We start from the raw sequence: 25241 nt of genomic DNA on the forward strand, positions 1-25241 counted from the left end.
TGAACGCAATCGACGCGGGTCGGACGTGGGCGTGGCGTGAGGAGTTTAAAAGACAGAATGGACAGCTGATTCAGAACAACAGCGACAGGTGAGGACAAGTTTTACTCTGTTTTAGCCTACATCAAGTTGGAGACATTTTTTAATATGGCCAACTGGTGAGACAAGGAGGTCCGCGAGCTCCTCAGCCCCCGAGCAGAGGACGTTATTTACCGCCACATGTCGGGGACGGTGAAGGATGGACCTCTGCTGGAAGGGCTGGCGAGAAAGATGGGAGAGCGCGGTTTCCCACGCAGCAAGACGCACCGTAAAGTAACATCTCCATGAACTGCATTGCAAAAATGAGTTCTCAAGGTGTCCCGCCATCGTTTGTTTGAAAAATTTGATGCAGACAGGTGTATTTCACCCTACCTCCGACGCATGGCTTGTGCCTACGTCATTGTACACGCCCAGCATTTTATGTGTTCCGTGTGACGCTCTGCCACTAGGCAACGCCCCCTGAACTCGGCTTCAGGCGACACGGGTCACCCTGACACGCCAAGCGTTCACATTGCTCGACGCGGGTCGAAGGTGCAATTTGGACCCGCTAAGGTAGCGGGTCGCAGTGTGAAAGGGGCTATAGATAGCGGGTGTGAGGACTAATGTCAGGAACATTTTAAGCTGTTTTGTTTTCCAAATTCAATACATAGTTGGAGAATTTGGGGTCTGTTATCTGGACAAAATGAGACCGCTTAGGGATTTGGGAAATGTTAACAGATATTCTTAAAGGGGAACTCCGGGGCATTTGAAGCGTGTTTCCATTGCTAGGGGTTGTCAAATAGTGATAGTAGGACACAGAGAGGTGCGTATCTGTGCTCCCTGTGTGAAGATCGCTCTGTCCGCACAGCATGTCATGCGAGGCTAATACGTGGAGGCTAAGGGGCAAGCGCTAACCCTTCCACGTAAAACAACAACTTGCACACTGCAGAAACGTCACACCACTTTATAAACCATCCGACAATAAAGTCACAAGCCTTACCATCAAAACCATATGCATGGTTCTCACATTACTGGCATGGGGACGTTACAAAACAACTTTATAAACAGCATGTAACTCACCGGCTGGTTGTAGGCTCGCGCATGTGAAAGCCCAGAAGAGTCGATGGAGAATAATCCCATATACAAAACAATTATATTCTCTAGAAAAACTGCGTTCAAGTATTTAAAACATTACAAGAATATTACTGGGCATGTATTGTTGTAATGTTTTAAATACTTGAACGCAGTTTTTCTAGAGAATATAATTGTTTTGTATATGGGATTATTCTCCATCGACTCTTTTGGGCTTTCACATGCGCGAGCCTACAACCAGCCGGTGAGTTACATGCTGTTTATAAAGTTGTTTTGTAACGTCCCCATGCCAGTAATGTGAGAACCATGCATATGGTTTTGATGGTAAGGCTTGTGACTTTATTGTCGGATGGGTTATAAAGTGGTGTGACGTTTCTGCAGTGTGCAAGTTGTTGTTTTACGTGGAAGGGTTAGCGCTTGCCCCTTAGCCACCACGTATTAGCCTCGCATGACATGCTGTGCGGACAGAGCGATCTTCACACAGGGAGCACAGATACGCACCTCTCTGTGTCCTACTATCACTATTTGACAACCTCTAGCAATGGAAACACGCTTCAAATGCCCCGGAGTTCCCCTTTAACAATTATTGACAAAATTACTGCGGAAATAATTAGCTGAAAACAGTTATTAGTCGTGACTTCATCAGCAAAGTTTACAAGTAACATTTTGGACCATTATCAGTTGGCGTCCTGTGAAGCCGGCAAATATCCAGAAAACAGATATTTGGCGCTAAAACTTAACACTTATTATTACACTGATTATTGAAATTTAAGTAAACAATTATTTGTTATATAAATAACTGTGAGCAACAATTTGATTGCCTCTGCTCAGTTTTATTTCATTATTATAAGCCTCCTCATAACATCCATGTATTGGAAATTAATACAATAAGAATAAAGGAGAACTATAGAGATTTTTGTTCATCTGGTATGTTTTCTATGACAATAACTGTAAATAACTAAATGGAAGGGAACGCTTATAAATCAGTGGAAAACAATGTGGAAATCGGATTTTTGTCACTGTAACCTAATTGCTTTCAAACAAGTAAACGAAATGACGATATCAATTGTGCAACCGTGATCACGATCATTTCAAGTATCGATTACTCACTTATTGGTTCATTTGAATCATTCATTTGTTTGTTATTTAACAACAGTTAAAAAGTTAAATCATCCAAAAATAAACAAAAAACAAACCTAATGGTTTTAAGTCAAAAAAGCTCAAAGGCTTTCAGCCATCTGCATGCGACCGCACGATATATCATACATGATTGTTGTCACACTTTGGATTGAGAAAGAATCCTAAAGTTTTTGAGTTTGACTGGCAAGTTTTAACCACATCTCAACGATATAAAGTGATATACAAGAGTATATATATACGATATAAAGAGTATATATAAAGCATTGGCTGGTGCGTCGATATCTTAGTTATTAATTCAAAGAATTGCCCCTAGAAAACCAGCGTCAGTTGGGCTCTATTAGTTTTACTTACAGGGGTCATTCCGCATGTTGATAGATTTATTCTGTCACAAATTTTCCTACCGCCTACAAGGCAAGTCCTAATCATGAAATATTTTGCATTATAGTCACACATTTTCCTACTTAGGTCCATTATTCTAAATGCTTCTTATACTCTGAGCTGATGATGGCTGAAACCCAAGTGAAAAGAGAGTTACACAGACAGTTGTGAAAGTCTGTTTCACCTGAGGGCAAAGACTCAAAACAAAGACAAGCTGAGAAAGCTCCTTTCAAATATATTAAACAATGAGGATAATCCATCCCAGTCCGGGAGTGGCCACAGACCACAACAGAGTTCATAAAAATCAGATAATTGAAAAACCACAGTCTTACCTCCTTTCCTTAGCTCCATTCCTTTCAACCCCAGCCAACTGCAAGCCAGCAAATAAAAATCTCAGACAGCGATTCATTATTTATTTATCCAATATTGACTGTTATTCCATTGTTTTGTTTTTTCTTTGCAGCTCATTAGACCTGGCTGGCTTGGCGGAGTAATTGGTCAATAGGGGTGATAGATGACCACCACGCATGAGCTCCTGAAATCCTTTGGCCCCAGAGAAAGGAAAGAGCTCTTTCTGCAACTTTTTTTTTTCGTTGTCTTACCCTTAGGTAGTATATTAATTTACTTTTAGGGAGATTTTCCAACGTTACCTCCAGGGGCCTCAGGATTAAAAAATCATATGGATATAATCTGGTTTGCTTCATGAGAAGTCTTTTAATTCATATTCCAACAACAACACGGCAGTGTTCTAATTCTTCTCCTACTTCTCGCTTTTCTCCAAGCGGCAACGTCTACCCAGGGTCAACGATGTGCTGCCAAGTAATCAAAAGGAAAAATGTTTTCAAAACCACAACAATGGCTGAATGAATGAGGAAACCTTGAATGGTACCGTGTTTCCTCAAACACACCTGAGTCCGAGAGCAAGAACAAGCAGCTACGAATAGGCCCCAGAGCACAAAAAAGGGACTTTTTCTCATATACCATAAGAGACAAAGGAGACGAAAACAAACAACTTTGCATTCCATTGAAAAACTGAGTGCTTGCAGACAAAACATTCATGCATATCCATAGCGACGAGACATATTCCGAAGACAGCGGGAAAGTAACCACATGCAAAAGTGCGAGCACACGCGCTCCAGGCGATGACACAGACAAGTACTTACTGTTCTGTTCGATCTATAAATTCCTCCCACTGAGCTGTGAGCACTCCTGCCTCCATGTTCCCTGCTGTCATCCATCATTCCTCCACCCCCCTTTTGTCCCTCACCTCTTGTCCTCAAACATGAACCCAAGAGAGCCCTGCGTGGTGGTGGGTGTGCGTTTGAGTGTTGACTTGTGATGGTTGGAGTAGTCACCTATACTACCGTTACAGACTCACAGCCAAACACAGCTTTCCACTGCCCTGACCTTAATGGGCCATACCCTGGAACACCACCACCAACACAGATCTGTAAAGCCACAAACCCCATTCACTTCACAAACAGATGTTTGAATGCTTACACACACGCATTATATACTGACTGCCCCAGGTCACGGTCCCATGCCCAACAGGGGCTGCCAGGGGGCAAGCTTTTGTCCAGGACAAGGCCCCTGAGGTAGACAAAGAGCAGGCCAAACACACGGAGGACTCGGACCATCCGTCTTCTTAATGGCTCTGTCAAATTTCATAATAGATTTTAATTCAGCTATCTGCCACGCAATGGGAATATAAGGCCTTTAAGATTGTCCGAAACAGGGGGGATATGGCCAGAGTCCAGAGACGGTGACATCTGTGAAAAGCATCGGGGGAAGTTGTTCACATAAGTCAGTGTCCTAGCAACAGAACACTCCACGGCATCAGAGTTTGGGACAATGTATTTCTAAATCGACGCAACAGAAAAGCTTTAACATATCAGGATCAACAATGGCCAATTACTATACTATCTATACTGAAGATGTGGTGGACTGAAGATGCCATCCCGCTCAAATTCTCAAGATCAGTGAGAATAAGTGAGAATAAATGCTTGAAACAAGGAGGATAGAGGTAGATGGTTTTGTTTTAAATTCCTGGAATCTTTTGCCTACATTGCACTGCACCAGTGGCACTGAAATCTGGTTCGAATCCCGGCTGGGAGTGTGGAGTTTTCATGTTCTCCCTGTGAATGCGTCGGTTATTCCCGCGTACCGGCTTCCACCCACCGCTCGAAAACATGCATGCTAGGTTAATTGATGAATCTCAATTGTCAGATTGTACCTTGCCTCTCGCCCAATGACAGCTGGGATAGGCTCCCCCCCTGAGTTGGATTAAGGGGGGTATAAAAAATTGATGGAAGACAGTAGGGAGAAAGTTGGCAATTTGGCTAAAGTGTGTTGTATATCCACAGAAGAATGGGTTTTTGTGTCATTTTTTCAGGGTCGATATTTTTTAAGCTTTCCAAACTTTTATCCCAAAGTGAGAATTGTGACAGTCTCGGTCTCACTACAACGGGCCGGTCGTTTGGCTCGCTCTCTCCTCTTGGCTGTCTGAGCTGCTGACTCACCTCTGCCTCCAGGCTCTGTACCAGCCAGCAAACAAACCAGCCAACCGACCAGCTATGTTGACAAATTGATATCTGATCCATGCTGCAATTGGCGCAACTATTCCAGTGTTTCGGCTGTCTACTACCAGCTCCAAACAGCTGAGGGACAAGCTACAGGGTTTCTGAGGCCGAACCTGTATTGTTCCTTGATGGGGCAAGCAGTGAACACTACACACACCCAAAAGTCTCAAGTTTGGAGTGAGGAGAAGAGGTATTAGTATATTTTTGGCAGAGGAAAGTGATCATTTATGTGTGCCTAAAAATACGTCAGTGAGACGTCTACTGTAACTGTATGCGAGACGGCAGCAGTATGCGTGTCCACAGGGCAGCCAGCTGGGTGATGGAATGCAATGGATGTGGCAAGGCTGCTATTCTGGGTGCTTTCTCCCAGTGTGTGTCATCAGCAAAGCACACGACGTTCAGCTATTCCAAAGGGGAATCCAGATTCCTGGCATTAGTCAATGTGTGTATGCCAGTGGATATTTTTCCATGTATGTTGAGTGAGTGAGGGTTTAGGTCACTGAGTCACATGAAACCCAACGCTGCAAAAAACACATTTCAATAAGTCATCCGTGGATGCTTAGAGTAGAAAGTTCTTATAGAAAATATATCACTGATCAAAGGTCCTTCGAAGGGGAGCTCATAAGTTTTGTGACACCCAAACTTCTCTATTGCCACCATCTGCTTCTCAAGATATGCTGCCAACCTGTTAAAATCCACTGCGTTGATATTCATGGCTTTCGAAGAATGGTTTTGGTCCATCAAGACTAAATGCTAACATACAGTTAAGGATGTAGAACAAGGACAAGCATACGTTACTTTCTTTTTAAATATTAAGGTTTCACAAAAACTGAGGGGGGATTTAGCTGCAGACAAGATGGCGGACCTTATCAGCACCATGCTCAGCTGAGAAAAAAAAATTAAGTTTCTGGAGAAGGTTGGTCGGTCGCATAATGTCGTTTTTGCCCAGATTTAGATGCAGGTGGTCCACTCTGTGTGACACAAGTAGGACTTTGCAGAAGGAAGATATGACTCTTTATTTGCTGTCCATTGAATTTCAGATTCAGATGTACTTAAAGTAACAATCGCTGACCTCATCCCAGCTGCCATCCACCCAATATCTAGCAAGACATGGCTCTTTTTAGTGGACTGATTACGTGTCAAGGAGAGCTCAAGCAAGTGCAGCATCACTAAGAAGGCCTGCTTCATCAGCAAGTTCAATCTGGGAAAGAAAAACTGCACTGATTTTGGTTCTTCCTTTCTGCGTTTGACAATCCCAAAATCACTTCACCTCTTCGTGTTTTCTTTCTTCTTTGATGAGGCCAATTTCTGGGCTGTTACCCCGTTTTTGCATTTCATGATAAGGAACGATCCACCCTCTTTAAAATGCGTTTGGTGAGAGGTTTGAGAAAACACATTTTTACAACCGCTGATTCTTCCCCTCTCATCTCCTTTGTTGCCCTTTAAACAATACTCTTACTCCCTTTTCTGGAAGCAACATGGCCTTTCGTCTGTGTGAAAAGACTATTAAAATGGATATACTTCTGTTGAGAACTCAATGTATGACCAATGTAACGTTAGCTTGATAATGTGCAGCAGCATGCGCTTAGATTTGCAGACTGCATTAACTTTCGAAACACTTAAAAAAAAAAGAAAAGGTGCCCTTTAAATATGGGGAACTGCAATACCCACATGTTATAAAAGGTCTTAGTGGATTTCCTGCATAACCTTCATGAATTGAAGGACTCTCTGGAAACGGAGGGTAAACAACATTTTTTACAGTGTACAAGCTCAGGGTGATCTTTCCAACACATCACCCAACTAGAGTCATCTAAAAATATCAGTAATCCTGTTGTTGTCGCACACATGCAACATCACTGTGGAAACCACCACAAAACATTCCCGTGAAGGCAGTCACAGCCCTCCCCACCTCGCACCTTTCTGTAATCCACGCTACCCTATTTTCTTTCCCACAATCTTTCCCATCACCAGACGGCACCTCGCCACACCATTCCTATCTGTCAGATTGAAATCTAATACACTCTTGAGTGGCATGTCATCTCTTGGTGCAGTAAGTCTCCAGAGTCTACCCACAGCATTTCCTCTCAGTCGGTGTCAGCAGATGTCGGAACTCTTTACCACTCTGAGAGTCCGACTTTGTGGGAGATACAAACTTAACAGCAAATATTATCCGCCTTAACCTCAAAAGCACACGAGTCGCTAATATCCTTTTAACAGAAGATTTCTAAGATGAGTCAAAACTCTTAAGATGTCCTCTTCCTTTCATGCCAACAATCAATATGTGAGCAGGTGTCTACTGCTTAAAAAGTTTTTAATAACTTTTCAACTTTGCCAAAACAAGATATGAATTGTATAAGCTCGAGCTCCAAGTAGAAAGGGACCCCCATGGAATACAGTTCAAGGTCTACCTCCCAAACCGTCAGGTTACAGTTGAATTTCAAGGACTTTTAAGAAATTAAGATAAAGTCCTGACAGAACAAAAAAAGCCAGGCGGAAGGCTCTATTCTCTGTGACATGGGAGCAGGCGAGGCATCGATCGTCAGGTTCCTGCAAACATGTGTCGAACATTTACTAGACCTTGACCAGGTCCTGTGTCCGTGACAGGCAATTCCATTACTTACAGCAAGGGTGAAAGGTCGGCAAGCGATCAATATGCGGAGGATGGAGACAGTGGGGATAGAAACTCTGACGAAAAGAACTCACCATGCTCTGCGGTTATGACCCCTCTACAAAAGAGAGGAAAACAAACGTGCCTTAAAAAGGAGAACCGGGACAGAGAACTCCCATTGAGAAGGCACATTATTCTGGCTGCTGGCAGGTGAATTTGTTCTCAAGGAAGACTAATTTACAGGACATGCCTACATGCGAAGTGTGATGTGAGTTCAACCCTGAAAAGAAGCTAATCCACCATCACAAAGGTGGAAATGATTACTGTGGACCAGAAAGTCACATTACAGCACTTGTTTGAACAGTTAAGTGCTTTGGCTCACTTGTACTGATTCCGGTACAGATTGTGCAGTATTTCTTGAGAATGACAGAAATAAAAGTAGCCTAAGTAATATTACGTATTGAAAAAACAAGAATAGAACTTAAGTTTCTTCATGACTACACTATGAGCTTTAAACTCAACAAAGAGAGCTTTTATCCATTCTTAATCAGACCAAAGTATGACGAAGAAAGATAACAAATTCAGTCAAAATCATACATATTCAAGGCTAAATATGATGCCTCAACATTTATTTGCACAATTCTATTCTTTATGGGGAAAAGAAATACATTTGTGGTCTTTGATTTAACTAAGGTGTGCATCAAGACAGAAGACATTAACAGCGTTTTGTCCAGTAAGCCCCAATTAATCAACAGACAAAAAAAAACACATTTTACATCATGGGAGAGCAGAGGTACTCATTCTTTATGGGCAATTGCTTCAAATGTGAAAGGGAGCGAGTGCTGGCTGCCAAGAGTCAAAATCTTTAATCAACAGAAAAGCCTGTTTGGTGTGATAATAAGCAAGAAACCTTACTGAAGACTCAACTTAATCTCTCCTTTGGTGTCAAACTATTGTGGGAAGCTAAATGCAAGCATCTGACAGAACGATCGGTCTAAAGATGCATTCAGGGAAGCAAAGACATTATTCTGCCTCAGCATCACCCTATAATGGCTGTAAATAACCCTGAGCCACGATGGTCTTGTTGTGCACCCCGAGATAAACAGTTCCTTAATTAGTCATCATTTCTTTTTCCTTTCTTTTTTTTCTTGGCTATCGGCTTAGCAAGTCATTTCACACACAAACTGTGTTGAAACCTGACTTCCTACATAATCTGACCCTTGTCGTATTTGGCTTATTTGGTAAAGTAAACCAATGATAGAACTTCCAAAAAAAATAAGGTATCCATGTCATAATGTTACTGAAGCATAGATAGCATCAGTGCTGTACATATAAACAATAAAACATGTAACTAATCTTTGAACCTGTTAACATGTTACAAAAACTCCGTAGCCGAATATCTTCTGCATTAAACAAAAAACAGCCTCGGTGCTAGCAGTACTCCTACAATATAGCATGTACACAAATCAGTGACCCCCATATAACAATATAACAAATGTCAGTAACCCTGCATTCAGAGTCAGTTACTAATTGTTTAACTAATGAACCTGATTTTCGAATTTCATTGTGACTGCTTTCTGCTCAGGCTAATGGAGTTATCCTATTAACGCACATAACTTTTTGGGGTGGGTTGTCCTGCCCAGCTTTCTTCTTTTTTTTTTTCCTCTACGCTATTCTAATTATTATATACTTGTCTATCCTGGCCTGAGAGGTTCAGGAGGTCCTTTGTCTCCACAGCCATAAGGCTTTTTAACAGTGACTGCTGACATGTTTTTTCAAATTTATTTATTTATTTATTTATTTATTCATTATTATTATTATTATTATTGTTGTTGTTGTTCTAATACACAATCATTGTAAAAAAAAAATTGTAAATTGAGCTACTTGAGTAATTTTGAATTTCCCACACTGAGGGATGAATAAAGTATTTTTCTTAGGGCTGGGCGAGTTAACTCATTATTATTGCGTTAACTCGCTAATTATTTAACACTGATAAATATTTTTATCGTGCATTAACGCAGTTTTTTTTCATTTTATTTATTTATTTTTTGGGCTTCTGTGCCTTTAATGGATAGGAAAGTTCAGAGACAGGAAGCAGGGGGCAGAGAGAGGGGGAACAACGTGCAGCACAGGGCCATCTGATACGGGACTTGAACCGGGGCCAGCTACAGCGAGGACTATAGCCTCTGTACATGGGGCGCCTGCTCAACCCACTATGCCACGGACCACCCCTGTTTTATTATTTATTTATTGTTGTAAAAGTCTGTTGCTCACAGGCTTTTATTTTGTAAAAGTCTGTTGCTGTCTGCTGAGGAACCGGAAAAGAAAGTAATTGGCGGATCCACCAAACATGGAGAAGGGTACGGAACATTTTCTCGGCCATTTTCATTTTAAAGTTCTTCCAGACGGTGGAGTTGACAGAACCAAAGTCATCTGTAAACACTGCCGAGTTGAATTATCTTATCACCGTAGTAAAATATCACTTAAAGGCAAAACACACAACTGATAGCAGCAAGTCATTCAACGAAACAGACAGTGGAGCGAGGCTTCTACATAAAAACGACATAAAAATGCTGATGTTAAAAGTGTGTTTGCACAACAAATGTTATGGCACTTTCATTCATATGGCAGTACATTTAGAATAAAACTAAATGCTAAAAGCTATACACTACTTTAGAATTTGCGTACAAATGCGATTAATCTTGATTAATCAGGGAAATCTTGTGATTAATTAGATTAAAAAATTTTAATTGTTGCCCAGCCCTAATTTTTCTATTTCTATTTTTATTATAAACAGGAAACACGTACATCTGAAGACGCACTCTGCTAGCCATTTACTGGAAACTGTGATATAGACTTTGAATCCCTCTACTGTTATAAACATGAGATCAGTATTCATTGTTATGACAAAGACTCTTCTCCAAGTAAGAGGACTTTCTACAAAGTTCACAAACAAGCTAACTAATGTATTACTTTGTGCAGATATGGCAACCATCTTTGGACCATCTTCTCACTGGACTGAAAGCAGATCCTCTGAGAATTGAATATTTGATTTTGTGCTTTCAGCTACACAACGCAGGATTTGAAGTGAGAGGTTGGTGTTCTGCTATTTTTTTGCTCTTCACATGTTCAATGCTTTCTACAAACCGATGCCTGAAAACAGAGATTGTCATTAACGTAAAGGCACAGAAGATAAAATGTGCAAACAAAATGTTGGCTAATGTTTTGTTCCTGTAGAAAGACAAAAACAAGAGACACTTTATTTTGGCAGCATGTGCTATATGTAAATCCAGTCGTAAACCAACATTGTAAAAACAGCACTGCTGTTAGAATGTCTTAAGATGGGAAAAGCTTTCCTAATTCATCAAGTTGGAACTTTTAAGGTCTGTCCTTACAAGATTTCTTTTAGATCTTCTTTGTTTGCATTTCCGAATGCAGCATTAGTCACTGCTTCTAAATGATTATAGATGAACCACCAATCACAGAGGCTCTTGATGCGTAATTTGTCACGGTAAGGCCGATAGGACAGGACACAAGGGATTAATTATCTTTTCAGCACTTGATATCTGAATACAGAAAAACTTCAGTTGTGTTTTGAAGATAGTCTAAACAAGCGGCTGAATGAAAGTTTCTGAGCAACATATTGTTCACTGTAAAGCCTGCCTTTTCAAGGTCTTTTGTTGCCTTCTTCATTTCTTCACAAACACATTCTCCATTTCTTCACGAGCATTTTACAGTTATGAGTTCTCACACCACATAAAGGGCCTTTATTGTGTTGGTGCCGGATAATGCTCTTCAGTCTCAATGCGGCAAATGTTAAAGGGATAGTTCGCCTCTTTTGACATGAAGCTGTATGACATCCCATATTAGCAATATCATTTATGAACATTGACTTACCCCCTGCTGCGTCCTGTGAGCCGAGTTCCAGCTGAGTTTTGGCGTTGACGAAGGTAGTCCGGCTAGTTGGCTGGGGTCCCGAAAATAAAGCGTCTTGCTTCTCAAAACAATATCAGCCACCTAGCGATAGCCGCACCTGTTACGGTGTTTCCTGCTCGGTCTGCACTTCGGTCTGCACAGTTTACACAGCCCGTAGTGATACGCAGGGAGAGAAAATAGAGCCAAGCGATTGTGAGCTCTGACTTTTTCTGGAGGGACGATTTTGTGATGCGAATGTATTACTCTTTTGAACGCATATTGTTTTGAGAAGCAGGACGCTTTATTTTCGGGACCCCAGCCAACTTCATAAATTACGCCTTCATAAATGATATTGCTAATATGGGATGTCATACAGCTTCATGTCAAAAGAGGCGAACTATCCCTTTAAACACATGCAAATGTGAAGGACAAAATCCCGTTTGATGAAATTTGACCTGATGATTTGAGGTTCAATTTGAAAGAAGAAATTGTGCAAGTTTCTGTTGAGTTATTTGAAATCACTGGGGCTTGCATGTGAATCTGATCCGCACGCATCCATGTGTGAAAGGACAAGTGTTTTGACACCATATTCCGCCCTGGCTCACTTTGGCGGCGGCGCGAGCGTTTGTGCTTGAACAATTCTTCAGTCCTCATCTAATGAAATGTCACATCGACGAGTGTGTGCTTCCCCCGGAAAATAATCGTCATAATGTATGTACACATTTGGAGAGAACAATTATCATAAATTACAAATTTGCAAAGGTACGCTCGGATGCACCATGGGTAAAACAAATTCAATGGATTCTGTGTCATGATGGAATATGAACAACAAGAAGGCCTTTTATTTTTTTGTTTGTTTCCTCAGAGCATGCCTCTGTTTTATAATGAAGTGCTGGCCGTTGTGAATGAGGACTCAATGGGGCATGGAATGGGGCCTCATCATCCTTTGTCTGTTCTTCCCTCTCATCTCTGTGCATTTGAACCTTTTGCACCCCTCTTCTTTAAGAGAATTAAAGAAAGGCCATTACCCTCTGTCGGGGCCGAGCTTAGAGATGCAGTGGATGGGCTGCCTGGGTACTTTTTCTCCTCTTTTAACTAGACAAACAAACTCATGCAAACGCTGTAATTCTGATAACGTTTCATTATTGGACGATAATGTGAATCTTTCAACATATAGTGTTTGACTTTACACAAAAAATTGCGAAAAGTAGTGTTGAGGTGATTCTTTTATTTCATATGACCATCTTTATGGTGCTGGCGAAGTTTGTTTGAAGTGTGCTGCCAGAAAAGCGGAATCTATGGTGTATTTTCTTTCGTTAGATGGAATTCTAGTGCAAAGCACGGGAGCTTCAATCTTGGACATCAGTTGTGTTGTCAAGTCCTGCATTTGAAGCTCTGACGAGTGCAAGGCGATGGACGTCGATAGGTTTCTACGTAATCTTTTTTTCTGTTAAAGTTTCAGTTAAATTCAATCTAAATTAATCTTTTTAAGTTGAATTAAAACCCAAATAGTACTCAATTTTGTCAACACTGAGTGCTGTCACCCGCAGGCACTTGTCGCTGTCTCTTTAAAATGTTTGACCTGTATTTGAATGACTTTACTTCTCTTTTTTTATTCTGTATTCTGTGGATAGTAATGTTTTATCGAATGCTGTTGCAACCTTTTATTTAAGGTGACTCTGTAACATCAGACATAGCCTTTGCGCTAACTCTGGCGCATTTGCAGTTATGTTTGTTAATTAAAAGAAAGAAGAATAATCTCAAGTAAACTTTTGAAAAAAAAAAAGAAAAAAAGACATGATTCCATCAACTGGTTATAAGCAAATCAACTGGGTTGCATAGAGTCACCGGAGGAAAATGGAGGGATCTCTTCTCGAGGAATTTCTTTTATTTCTGGGAATATCAAGGATATTATGTCACATATCTGGCAGGAAGGCAGTCAGTAGCCAGAGTGCATTATTGTTTGTCAGCTCAGACCAATAACAGCTGGTGAGTCATGTCTATGTATTTCGTAAATTTGAAACCATTCCTCCGAAAGCACATCAAATTGTTTTTTTGAAACAAGCAACATTCACCTCAAACAAGCATATACACTACTTTTCACATTTGTAGAAGTTATATATATATATATATATATATATATATATATATATATATATATGTATATATATATATATATATATATATGTATATATATATATATATATATATATATATATATATATATATGTATATATATATATATATTTTTTTTTTTTTTTTTTTTCACATCTTCTACATGTCCTTGAAAAACTGTAATGGAAACCCAGCAAACGTAGCTCAAACGTTAGCAGAAAATCCAACACTTTCAGATCAGGCTGCGATTATAGTTAAAACATTGTCATGGCAGAGTTAATGAGGTTTGGAGAACGCATCTGTGATTAAGCACAGACCTCCTTTTGAACACACAAACACACGTTAAAACCTCCCGGTTCCCACAGGTATTGCTCACGGAAAGGGAATGGATTTAAGAGAGACATCCCAATCAATATCAATCCCATTATGGTAATCAGCCCAAGTTCCCACCACATTCTCTCATAATTCAGTCAAAAGTGAAAATGTAATTACTCAAATACAGTCGAACAGTTTCAGACTGTGCCTTAGTGTGGAGGAGCAGGAAGATGACAACTGCAATGTTCCAGCTCCGCTCCTAACAATACACTGTCGTGTCTGTGTCATATATCTGTATTTGTTTATTCTAAAGATAAAAGCTTTTTTTTTTTGTTGTTCTTTACCCTCTAAGTACCAGTGACAACGCCACGGTCTGAGATCCTTTGACACACCGCCAAACTGTTCAAATGAAGATAAATCCCTGCCATGACAGCAGAACAGAAGCACAACTGGCTTACGTCACTCTAATTTCACACGCAGCTGTTGCTGTTAGGACTTTAAAAAGATGGTTTCTTTGCTTTTGCCACTGCAGTGTCAAACTGAAACTAAGCCTTCTTTATAAAACAAGAGGTGCAGATTAAAAAGGAGGAAGCGGGGCTCTTATAATAAAACCCTAGGGTCTATATTATTTCCTGGACTGGTCCAGCACCAGACTGGGCTTCAAAGTGAAATGTGTCGCAGCGAGAAAGGGAGTTATCAGACATTCACAGTGAGCAAGGTTCATCCTGGCTCTCTTTCTAGTGTTCTCTCCATCTCCCCAACCCATCTCTCATCCCGCTCCCACGGGTCATTTTCTCTAATCTGGATTTCCACTGTCTTCTACATTACTGACAGTATATCAATCATGGTTAAACACATGCCCTTTACCATGCCCACTGTCAGCTGATGCAGCATGTGTGTGAAGAGCTGCCTGGGGTTCCCCCGACCACATTCTAACCCCTCCTTAATCCCTGAAAAATGCCTGCATCGCTATGGAAATGTTATGCTGCGCTGCACTGTGGGGTGGCACAGAGCAACGAGCTGAGGATTAACATATATTTCAATTGCTCCCCCTGTTTGAAATACAACAGAGGGTGAACACGAGGGCAACTCTCCACTACTCCTGCCAACACTTGGCTTTTTTGTTTGAGGAAAAGAAGCAATGGTCATGAGTGTGGGGGTCAAAATACTGAGCGGTATGCTGAATTTCAAGAGCATTTGGCTCAGCTGATGTAAGCACACTTCCAACTCAATGCAAAATCTTAACTTCAGGGTTGCCTGTTTTCCTCTAATGGTATGCTTGTCATTTCCTCCAGATAGATTCTTAGAAATTCAAGGCGTTTTACACACTGTCTCCCACATATCTGCCCTTTTAGTCTCCTTTACAAACACTACATTTACACTGAGGAGTGTGAGCGAACTCGGAGGAGCTAAAGCAATCCTTTCGCAGTTTTTAATTCTCACAAGCTGTTCTTCCTGTGCCATCCATGACAATTCATGAAAACCTGTTCAGTCTTGGAAACTGAAAAGCAGACGCCGCCGTTTGACGCAACACAAGAAACGGGGACTTCTTACATCAGTGTAACTGGAGTTTGGCAGAGCATGTGCATACCCGGTCAACCGAAATCACCTTTGTAAAGCTGCCAGAGTATCGTTTGCCACTTTGGAAAATCACCTGCTTTCCATCTCTATTTATAAGCACACATTTCACGATACCATGAGTGGTAAACTCTATCCGGAAGGGAAGATCGTGTTACAAAGTTAAAATCTTTATTGCAGCTACCGGCTGTAAAAATTTGCCATTAGCATTTCATCTGAACATTTCTAATCTGCACGTTAGAAGAAGTCGATGAAAAGAGCAACATTTCACCAAAAAAATCTCCTTGATTTGAGTGTGATTTCGAGTGTTTTTTGCCATATCTGTATAAATATCTGACAGAAATATCACAAAATACTCCTCTGGGGAAAAAAAAAACAATAGTATTCCGTGTATACAGCCAAAGTACCTGATTCTGTTTATTTTCCATTAGCAGCCTCTTCATACTCTTCTGTTAATACAGGCAAGTTGCCCCTTTCCACCATCACGACATTAAAAATACAGTTTCTTTGCTGGAATCCGTGTCACGGAAAAGTGCTCGATGCACATTTGATTTTAAGCAGTGTTTCAAGAGCTTCTGTCAAGTTTGCTGGATGATGTGCAAACATAAGCCCCTTTCACACTGCCGAATAACCTGCGTTTAATTCGCGAATTTAGCGTGTCCGCTGTTGTGTTCACACTGCCGACCCGGGCTGCCGCGTCAACTCGACTCGCCTTTCGACCCGATGTGAACACAATCGACGCGGGTCGGACGTGGGCGTGACGTGAGGAGTTTAAAAGACAGAATGGACAGCTGATTCAGAACAACAGCGACAGGTGAGGACAAGTTTTACTCTGTTTTAGCCTACATCAAGGAGACATTTTTTTTAATATGGCCAACTGGGGAGACAAGGAGGTCCGCGAGCTCCTCAGCCCCCGAGCAGAGGACGTTATTTTCCGCCACATTTCGGGGACGGTGAAAGATGGACCTCTGCTGGAAGGGCTGGCGAGAAAGATGGGAGAGCGCGGTTTCCCACGCAGCAAGACGCACCGTAAAGTAACATCTCCATGAACTGCATATATAATTGCAAAAACGAGTTCTCAAGGTGTCCCGCCATCGTTTGTTTGAAAAATTTGATGCAGACAGGTGTATTTAACCCTACCTCCGACGCATGGCTTGTGCCTACGTCATTGTACACGCCCAGCATTTTGTGTTTCGTGTGACGCTCTGCCACTAGGCAACTCCCCCTGAACTCGGCTTCAGGCGACACGGGTCACCCTGACACGCCAAGCGTTCACATTGCTCGACGCGGGTCGAAGGTGCAATTTGGACCCGCTAAGATAGCGGGTCGCAGTGTGAAAGGGGCTATAGATAAGGGAAAGTTTCATCCAGTGCAGTGTGGAGAGCAAACAACCGCACTGTGATGGGAGAAATAAAGACAGAGAATACAGCGAAACCCTGATGAAAATGTGACATATTTCTGACCTCTCGATGTTACGTTGCAGGGCAAAGGTAGGTGAAGAAAGGATCGTGGTGGTCACTCATAGGCAGGAGGGGATTATGTGCGGAAGGAATCAAATCTTAGATGTATCTGGATGCGTACAAGGAAGATTCTAAATCAATTCACCACTGTAAAATATATATGTATATATATATATACATATGTATTTTAAATCGCTAAATTATTCAGTTAACGTTGATGAATGCAAAAGGAGGAACTTGGGAAATCAGAAGTAAAGTGTGCAGACAGCGTCTGTTGCGTGCATAAGATGGCTGGTTTACTGCCAAAAGCACACTTTTCTTTTCCTGTTTGTGTTTTTTTTTCCCCCCAATGCTGGGAAATACATTGGGGCTGCACATTGGTGTGGTGGTTAGCACCGTCGCCTGACAGCAAGAGGGTTCCAAGTTCTTTCTGTGTGGAGTTTGCATGTTTTCCCCTTGAATGCGTGGGTCCCACCCCCCACCCCCCAAAAAACATGCATGTTAGGTGGATTGGTGAATCAAATCTGTCCCTAGAAGTCAGTGTGGGCGTGGATGGTTGCGTGTCTCATTTGTCTCAGTGTGGCCCTGTGATGGACTGGCAACCTGTCCAGGGTGTACTCTGCCTCTTGCCCGATGACAGCTGGGATAGGCTCCAGCCCCCCAACGACCCTAAATTGGATTAAGCGGGTATAGTTAATGGGTGGATAGATGGAAATATGTTGGCATATGTGAAGCTCTCAGCTAAATGGCCAACATCTATTCTAATTGTTTGATTAATTAAATGTATTGGAAGTAAAATGAATATTGATTTTTACAAAAACTTTGCTGCTACAAGTAGTAGAGAAAAAAAAAAGGAATATCCTATATAGAAGAGCATTAGAATTTGTTTTTTTTTTAGTTTTCAATCTTGGTGTGGAACGTGTCTGAAAGACACCTGAAAAGCCACAGCTTTATAAACCTTTATTGTCCCAGGACATCCGTCAGTATTTAGTCCTGCTCATTTTTATGTATTTTAAAATAGGACAAGCCTTTAACAAAACTACTACAAGGTCCAATACAGTATCAGTACAGCCCTGTCTTATCATCATCAAACTCCACAATAGCAGATTTTTGACCTTGTGCAAAATAATAAGAGCAGTTTATCTCCACCCTTCCCATTAAAGACCGAATTCCTCGTCCTAATTAAGTAAATGCAGTGGAAGTGCATGTGTGATCACTGCTCAGGATTCCACTGTGATGTAGATGGCGGAAAACATTTAGCCATCCATTACATATCGTCAATGCAAAATAATCAATGCAGGCAAAAACAGATGTCTTTTAACACATGGCAGGTGTTAATTATGAAATGACAGGTGTGTGGTCCACAGTGATGGTCAGTTAGCTGTGTTGGTGGCAATCTGCCACAGTATGATGAAGATGTGGGTCTACTGGGATTGTAATAAATAGGATAGACAAAGATTGGTGGCAGTTTGTAATATGCATTTACATAATACTCCTGTGGGAAAAAACACAACTAGTTATGCCAACTGTACATAAAAAATAAATAAAAAAAATAAAAAATAAATATTCCTGAATACTGTATCAAGACAGCCTGTATAAGTACGCAAATATCTCTTTAATTGAGCATACCCCAAGATCCCTCATTAACTTTTTAGGCTGAACCATGACAAGCAAGATTTTACGGCTTTAGTTCATTTGCAATAAGCTGAACAAGGAAAAAAGTCCCTGAGCAATTGTGCTTAATGCGGTGGTGACCTTAGGAAAAGATAATAAGAACAAATCACATTAATGTAAACATCCACTGCTGCCGATGTTTACAGCAGCAAAGATAATCAGGAAGTGCAACATAATGGCCTTCGAAGAAATAGACTGTGTGAGTCAGTGGATTTTCATATTGGACATAATAGAGTGTCAAGGTACAAAGTCTCTGAAAGACTGAATCTGAATGGAAACGTAATTAGCACGACTGGCACAAACACTGCAGGAGCTTATTTATCTGCTAAAGAAGGTGAATCATGACTTGTAACATGGAACGAGGTTTACCCTAAACTCAAGCAAGTTTAAGCATGGAATAAATAGACGAAAGAAAAATAATGAATGGTAAATATAATGAAGCAGGAATTCAAATGCAGTGATCATGGCAAATAAATAGATATTAGTCTCTTGATTTGAGTCAATCTTTATGTCATTTCACACCTGACATGCATTTGTACTTGCCGTCTGGTTAGTAGGGACTAAAAACTACATAATGGTTAGGTAAACTTCTTGTAGGGCCCTATAGAACATTGATCGGATGTTAGAAATCTCTACCAGCTTTTATAGTCACGTGCAGTCCCATTTGCAAAGGACACAACTTGACTTGAAGTACTTTAAAAGTCGTGCAGGAAAGATTTTTCTTTTCTTTAGAGGCTATTGCACGATGCACCCCAAGATTCACTAGCTACTCTTATATTTGTCTTACTGATTTGTCATCCGGGAAGAGAAAAAAAAACTGTGTATAGTGCCGGGCGACAAAATGGTAACGATAGCTATCAAGGAATAACTTTTCCTCGATAGAGATATGAAACATGGTCGATATACTTTTCGATAGATTACGTTTGTCCATCTTTAGACGACAATACAAATAGCCAATGATAACGAGAGTCGCGCTGCGCTGAACCAACCACGTGGCTCAAATATTGTGATATGACTTTTTCCCATATCGCCCAGCCCTAACTGTGTATGCTTATAAAAATTTGTAAAGTTGCCTTTTGTGACATCTTTATCAAGAGCCATTAAACTTGATTCCTTTGAGCAGTCATTTTAGTAGTAGTCTACATTAATAAAAGAAGATGATCAAATCATGTCCCAGTCAAATATAACACAAAAGATAATACTTTGGTGGAACCTTCAGATTTTGTACTAGAATTTCCCATAAGGAACATAAGGCAAGAAGATATGCTTGCAGTACTGACATCTCTTTGAACACAACACACCTTAGGAAGGTATTCTACGAAGACCATTTTGGGTGTTCTTATTTACTTGTGTCCCTCATTCAACAACAAAGTTCCTTCAGTTTAATTCAAAGGCAGTTTATTCTTCCCCACTGGCTCTTCGAAAAAAAAACAAGAAAACATCACAATGAATAATGACACTTCTACACGCAATAAACGATAAAGACAAACGTTTCTGACGTCAAGCCATTTCGGGAATTGAAATGGTAGTTAATCACCAAGAAAATCATTTGTTGTGTGGCTTGATGTCTAGATGCCTGGATGGAGTAAAGGCAGAGCGATCACCGCAGTGCACGGTTTGCGCTCCAGCACAACAGCATGCCATTCTCTCCCGCCCATATGTTGCTGTGCTTACTCCCTCCTGTTCCATCCATCTCATAATGGGAGGAGGATGAGAGAAAATGTCTCAGTGTCAATGGCCCAACCACTGAGATTCCATTATTACAACCATAAATCCTTCCAATACCCCCATTTCTACCTCCTCCTTTCTTCCTCCCCCTCCCTCTCAGTTTCGCTCTCTCATACACAGGCAGTATCCAAATGACAACATTTGAAACACACACACGGGTGTTAACTTCAACGCTTTCTTGAAAAATAACCTTCTATCACGGCGACAGGACCCACACCTCCGCTCCCTGTAGGTTGCTCTAACTGCTGTCATTAAAGAGTGTGAGCAGGTACGTACCTGCATCAGTATGTTTGTTTTAGGCTCATTTTCTCAAAAGAAGACCTATATTTACATCTTAATTCAATTCAAATAGGGTACATTCAAATGCAGGTGTTTAAACTAATTGTCGACAATGACTCTTGTCACAAATATTCCCACTTCGTCTTTAGCGGGTGTTGCATTTCACTGTTATTGCCTGATCTAGTGACAGATAGATAGGCTTGCGGTGCTGAAAAAAAAAAAAGAAAAAGAAAGGACCCTTGTTGAACCCGATTAAACAACCAAATGAAAGCGGACAGGAAGGAAGGAACAGGAGGCAGGCAAACGCAAACACCTACTGTAATTCTGCCAAATGGTTTTGGATGAGTGGCGTTAAGTTCAATAACATGATTAATTAGGTGTGAAAGGAGAGCGTGATACGGTCTGCTGCAGAGTGAGACGTGACGACTTGCTGTTCACAAATAGCATGAAAAAAAAAAAAAAAAGGAAGCCAGAGACAGACAGGCGAGCGCATCACAGTCCGTCCGTTCACTTCCGACTCCTGTGACTTTCTCATGTGGGGGTGGACGTGAGCGCGACACCTGCTCACCCATTTGCATCAGCTCATCTGCCATCAGAAAAGCAAAAAAATTTAAAAAAAAGGCGCAGGTTCCAAATTTCCCCCAAGAAGTAAATAACCCGCAGAGGAGAAATGTGATCAGGTCACTGCCTCGTCTCCAAAGCAACTCGCTGAATCACAGCTTTGCACTTTGTGTTTTTTTCATTGCTATCGTGAGACGAATCCTAAATTTCAACAGATACAAGGTATTGTTATGAAGCTCTTTAGAACAAAGATGCCCCTCAGCGATTTGCCAAGTTTAGTTTTCAATCAGGCCCGTGGAACATTAACCTGACAGAGCAGATGGTTGTTACGACAGAAACATCTGGGAAGTCATCATTGCACTGTGTTTGAAAGAGGGGCAGCAACTTTCCAAAAACATATTTGTCAGATGATTGGATGAGCCATCTGTCTATTATCTGTTTTCTTGTCCATCGTGAGCAAACTTCTGCGAGGACGAGAAAAGAGTAAAAAGGTTCTCGAAAAGAATTATGACTATTTTTAGGAACTGCAGCATGTGTTTCATATTGATCTGAGCTCAGGGGCCACATTTTCCAGCTTTGTGCTCATGCTCAGCTCATAATTAGTGACGAGCAATACAGTTCTTCATTGGGTCCCAAGAATTGGGAACTTCACACCTGTTATTTTCAGTCAGTGGCCTTGTTGTTTCACCTCATGTACTTATAGAACAAACTCAACTTTTAAAGATAAAGGTTGAATCCAAATTTCCCCCTTGGTCCTTCCCCCTCCATTTTGTAGGTATAATGTACCCCTAGATGACCACTTATTTCTTATCAAATCAAGGAATAGTGGTTATCTCTCTCTCTTCAGCTTGGCATTGGGAGCCATTTGGATGGCTAAATAAACTACTACTACTTAATTAACCCTCCACTCTTGGGCCAAGGGGAGGAATTGGTATTGGGGCAAAAGATCACGCAGATGGTGAGGCCTAAAGGCGGGAAAGCACATGTTATCGAATATCATTAAGCTTGCTTAACACAAGCAGCTAACAACATACAGCTTAGAATGATTTTGAAGTTGCGGATAACCACAATATTAGTGGCTTCTCATGTTCAGAGATGGCAGCTTGATATATATGAAACAGCAAGAGCTTGGCTAGGAAATTGGCTAGGCCAATCATTTGGGCTCACTTTGGACTGCAGAGTAGCAAGACTTTGAATGATACTCACCTCGCACACAAGCACCTAGATGTAATACCACCACCATATTACCAGACTTCCAATCAATTCGAGCAGAAAAAAAGCAACATGTTTCATCTCAGAAGACCTATACCTGTACAGGGGAGTTGACAACAAAGGTCTTGATCATACAGACGGTCATACCACCGCATTTTATTTTCTAAATAGGGTGGAAAGCTATACTTTATCCGTCCAAAGAGACGAGAGTAAAGAGCAGAGAAAACCGATTTAATGCCATGACTTTCCTTTTTCGAAAGAACAAAAGTTGGCCCAATGTACGTTTTTAACTTACAATTCGAGATTCCCAATGAAGAAATACCATAGTTTCAAAAAATGTTGCTCAAGCGTAGATAATAGTGCAGAGTTTGGTAATCAGCAGTGCTAACTTCTATGATAATCATCATTTTTGTTTTTTCTTTCTTTCAAGGACCCACTCGCCAGAGCTGAATGACTACATTGAACAGTACTAGCATTGTTATCTGTTTACATGAATTCTTTTAAATATAAAACTTAGATTTATTGAGGTTTACTTCAGTTTTTTTTTTCCCACCACAGAAAAAAAGACTTAAAGTATGTTTTTTTTTTTTTTAAATGTCTTTTTTGACCAAATCGAACAGTTTTGAATCAAGACTCCCCCAAGCAGCGGAATGAAATTATGTGACGCCTATGGAACAAGCAAGGAAATGATCACATTCTGCAAATATTCAAGTCACACTTGTCTTTCCCTCTCATATTAAATGTGGCACGAGGCTCACTTGAGCGAGGCATTGGAACTAGATTCACTCCAGAAAAGCTGCTCGGAAGGCAAAATTGCAGAAAAGTTCTGGAGGGGTTGTCGAGTGTATCTGTGACTGCCGGAAACATTTGACAAAACGTTGCTGAAAAGGAGCATGAATGTTCAGCCAACCTGAAATACCATAACATACAAAACAAAAAAACCACACAGTAGCTCTGTAAGATTAAATGGAAACTGACTGTGCAGCACAGACTGCCTTTACTGATGCAACCCGGGCCCTGAGTGTGCACAAATCAGTCACTCAAGGAAAAGAGAAGAGACTTGTTTGCTTAAGTTCAACCTTTAAATGAGAAAGCGGCACGTCTGAAGCGTTGCCGCCAGAGAGGATCCTTCTTCAGAAAAGCCACGCAATATGGCTTAATATTGAACTAGTGCTTTGTAAACCATCATCGCCTGTCAACTTAATTGGCACCAAATTAAATGCACTATCAAGTAGAATTAAAAATAATTTTTTATTAGGCAATGTATTACAGGCATGGGATAAACTTCGAAAACTCTTTAAAGGCAATCGATCATTTCCAATTTTGTCCACACTGGTGGATAACCCAAACTGCCCTCCACAAACTTTAGGAACAAGTTTTGCAGATTGGCACTCGGCCGGGATCCATAGATTTTTTTACCTATTCAAACAAGGAGAGTTCAAATCTTTTGAATCTCTCAAGGAACAATATTCTTTGCCAAATAAGGATTTTTATAAATATTTGCAGATAAGGCATTATGTACAACAAAAAAATAAATCTCTTAAGTTTACACTTTAGATTCATATCACTTAGAAATTTTCCTGATCAATAATAAAGAACATAAACACTTAATTTCTAAATTTTATTCAGAAATATACTCCCTCAGTGTGGACAAACTTTCTTGGTTGAGGAAATCGTGGGGAGTGCTATTTAAATGTGAAATAAGTGTACAGGTTTGGGACAGAATTCTTGCTTTACCATCTAACATCTCAATCTGCAACAAGTTTAAAGAATTGCAGTACAATATTATGCATAATGTTTACATTTCTCCAAACATTTTCAGTAAATATAATGTGGGTATGTCACCAAATTGTCAAAAATGTAAAGTTCATGTGGGTACAAGGTACCATTGCCTGTGGGAATGCGTTTACATTCAGAAATTTTGGAACAAAGTGTGCTCTGATATAAGTAAAGCAACAGGACAACAAGTGATTGAAAATCCAATTATGTGTTTGCTTGGACACGTCCCTGTTTCAATTAAAAAAATGAGAAGGTGGTTCAATCACTATTAATGCTAGCTAGGAAAAGTATAATGTTGAAGTGGGTGGGGAAAGACCCTCCGTCTATTTCTGTATGGAAGTCCTTGATTGTCGACCTTATGACCATGCTGAAACTTGGACACTTTATTGATGGCAAAACTCAGTTGTTTATAGACACTTGGAGGAAACCTCTTGAAGGAATGGGAGTTGAATGCAATAGAGACCTAAATGGGCAACCACTTTGGACCTGATCTGCTTTTCTTGGACGCTGTGTTACCACTATAACCATTGTATCTCTGACCAGTCTGTAATATTTTTGTTTTTTTTGTTTTTGTTTTATTTGTTTTTTGTTGTTATTATAAACGACTGTAAAAGTTTATAAATAAAAAGAAAAAAAAGAAAAAAAGAAAAGCCACGCAAAACGAAAGCTTCCTTAAATGAGCGTCAGTCTCATATTTTGACAGTAAAAGCGAACTCTCTTTCACCTCTCTCTACACTCTGTCTTCCCCAAAATCCCCCCCCCCCCGCCCCAAACCTCCCTCCCTTTCCTTCATTTGGCACGTGCAGCGGATGG

The 25241-nt window shown here is 40.7% G+C and overlaps 1 protein-coding gene across 4 annotated transcripts in view; it reads right to left on the reverse strand.

Annotated features, from left to right (window-relative positions):
• Positions 1-25241, reverse strand: part of LOC142391622 (receptor tyrosine-protein kinase erbB-4-like) — a 319136-nt gene that overhangs the window by 265749 nt on the left and 28146 nt on the right. Inside the window, exon 1 of one of the 4 annotated variants that reach the window (XM_075477533.1) lies at positions 3789-3895. The exons of the other annotated variants lie outside the window; for them this stretch is intronic. The gene's annotated coding sequence lies outside the window, so the exon portion shown is untranslated. Of the gene's footprint in view, positions 1-3788; positions 3896-25241 lie in introns of those variants that run through there. 4 annotated transcript variants of the gene reach the window in all.

The sequence above is a fragment of the Odontesthes bonariensis genome, chromosome 11, assembly GCF_027942865.1.
Source record: "Odontesthes bonariensis isolate fOdoBon6 chromosome 11, fOdoBon6.hap1, whole genome shotgun sequence".
Lineage (NCBI taxonomy): Eukaryota > Metazoa > Chordata > Actinopteri > Atheriniformes > Atherinopsidae > Odontesthes > Odontesthes bonariensis.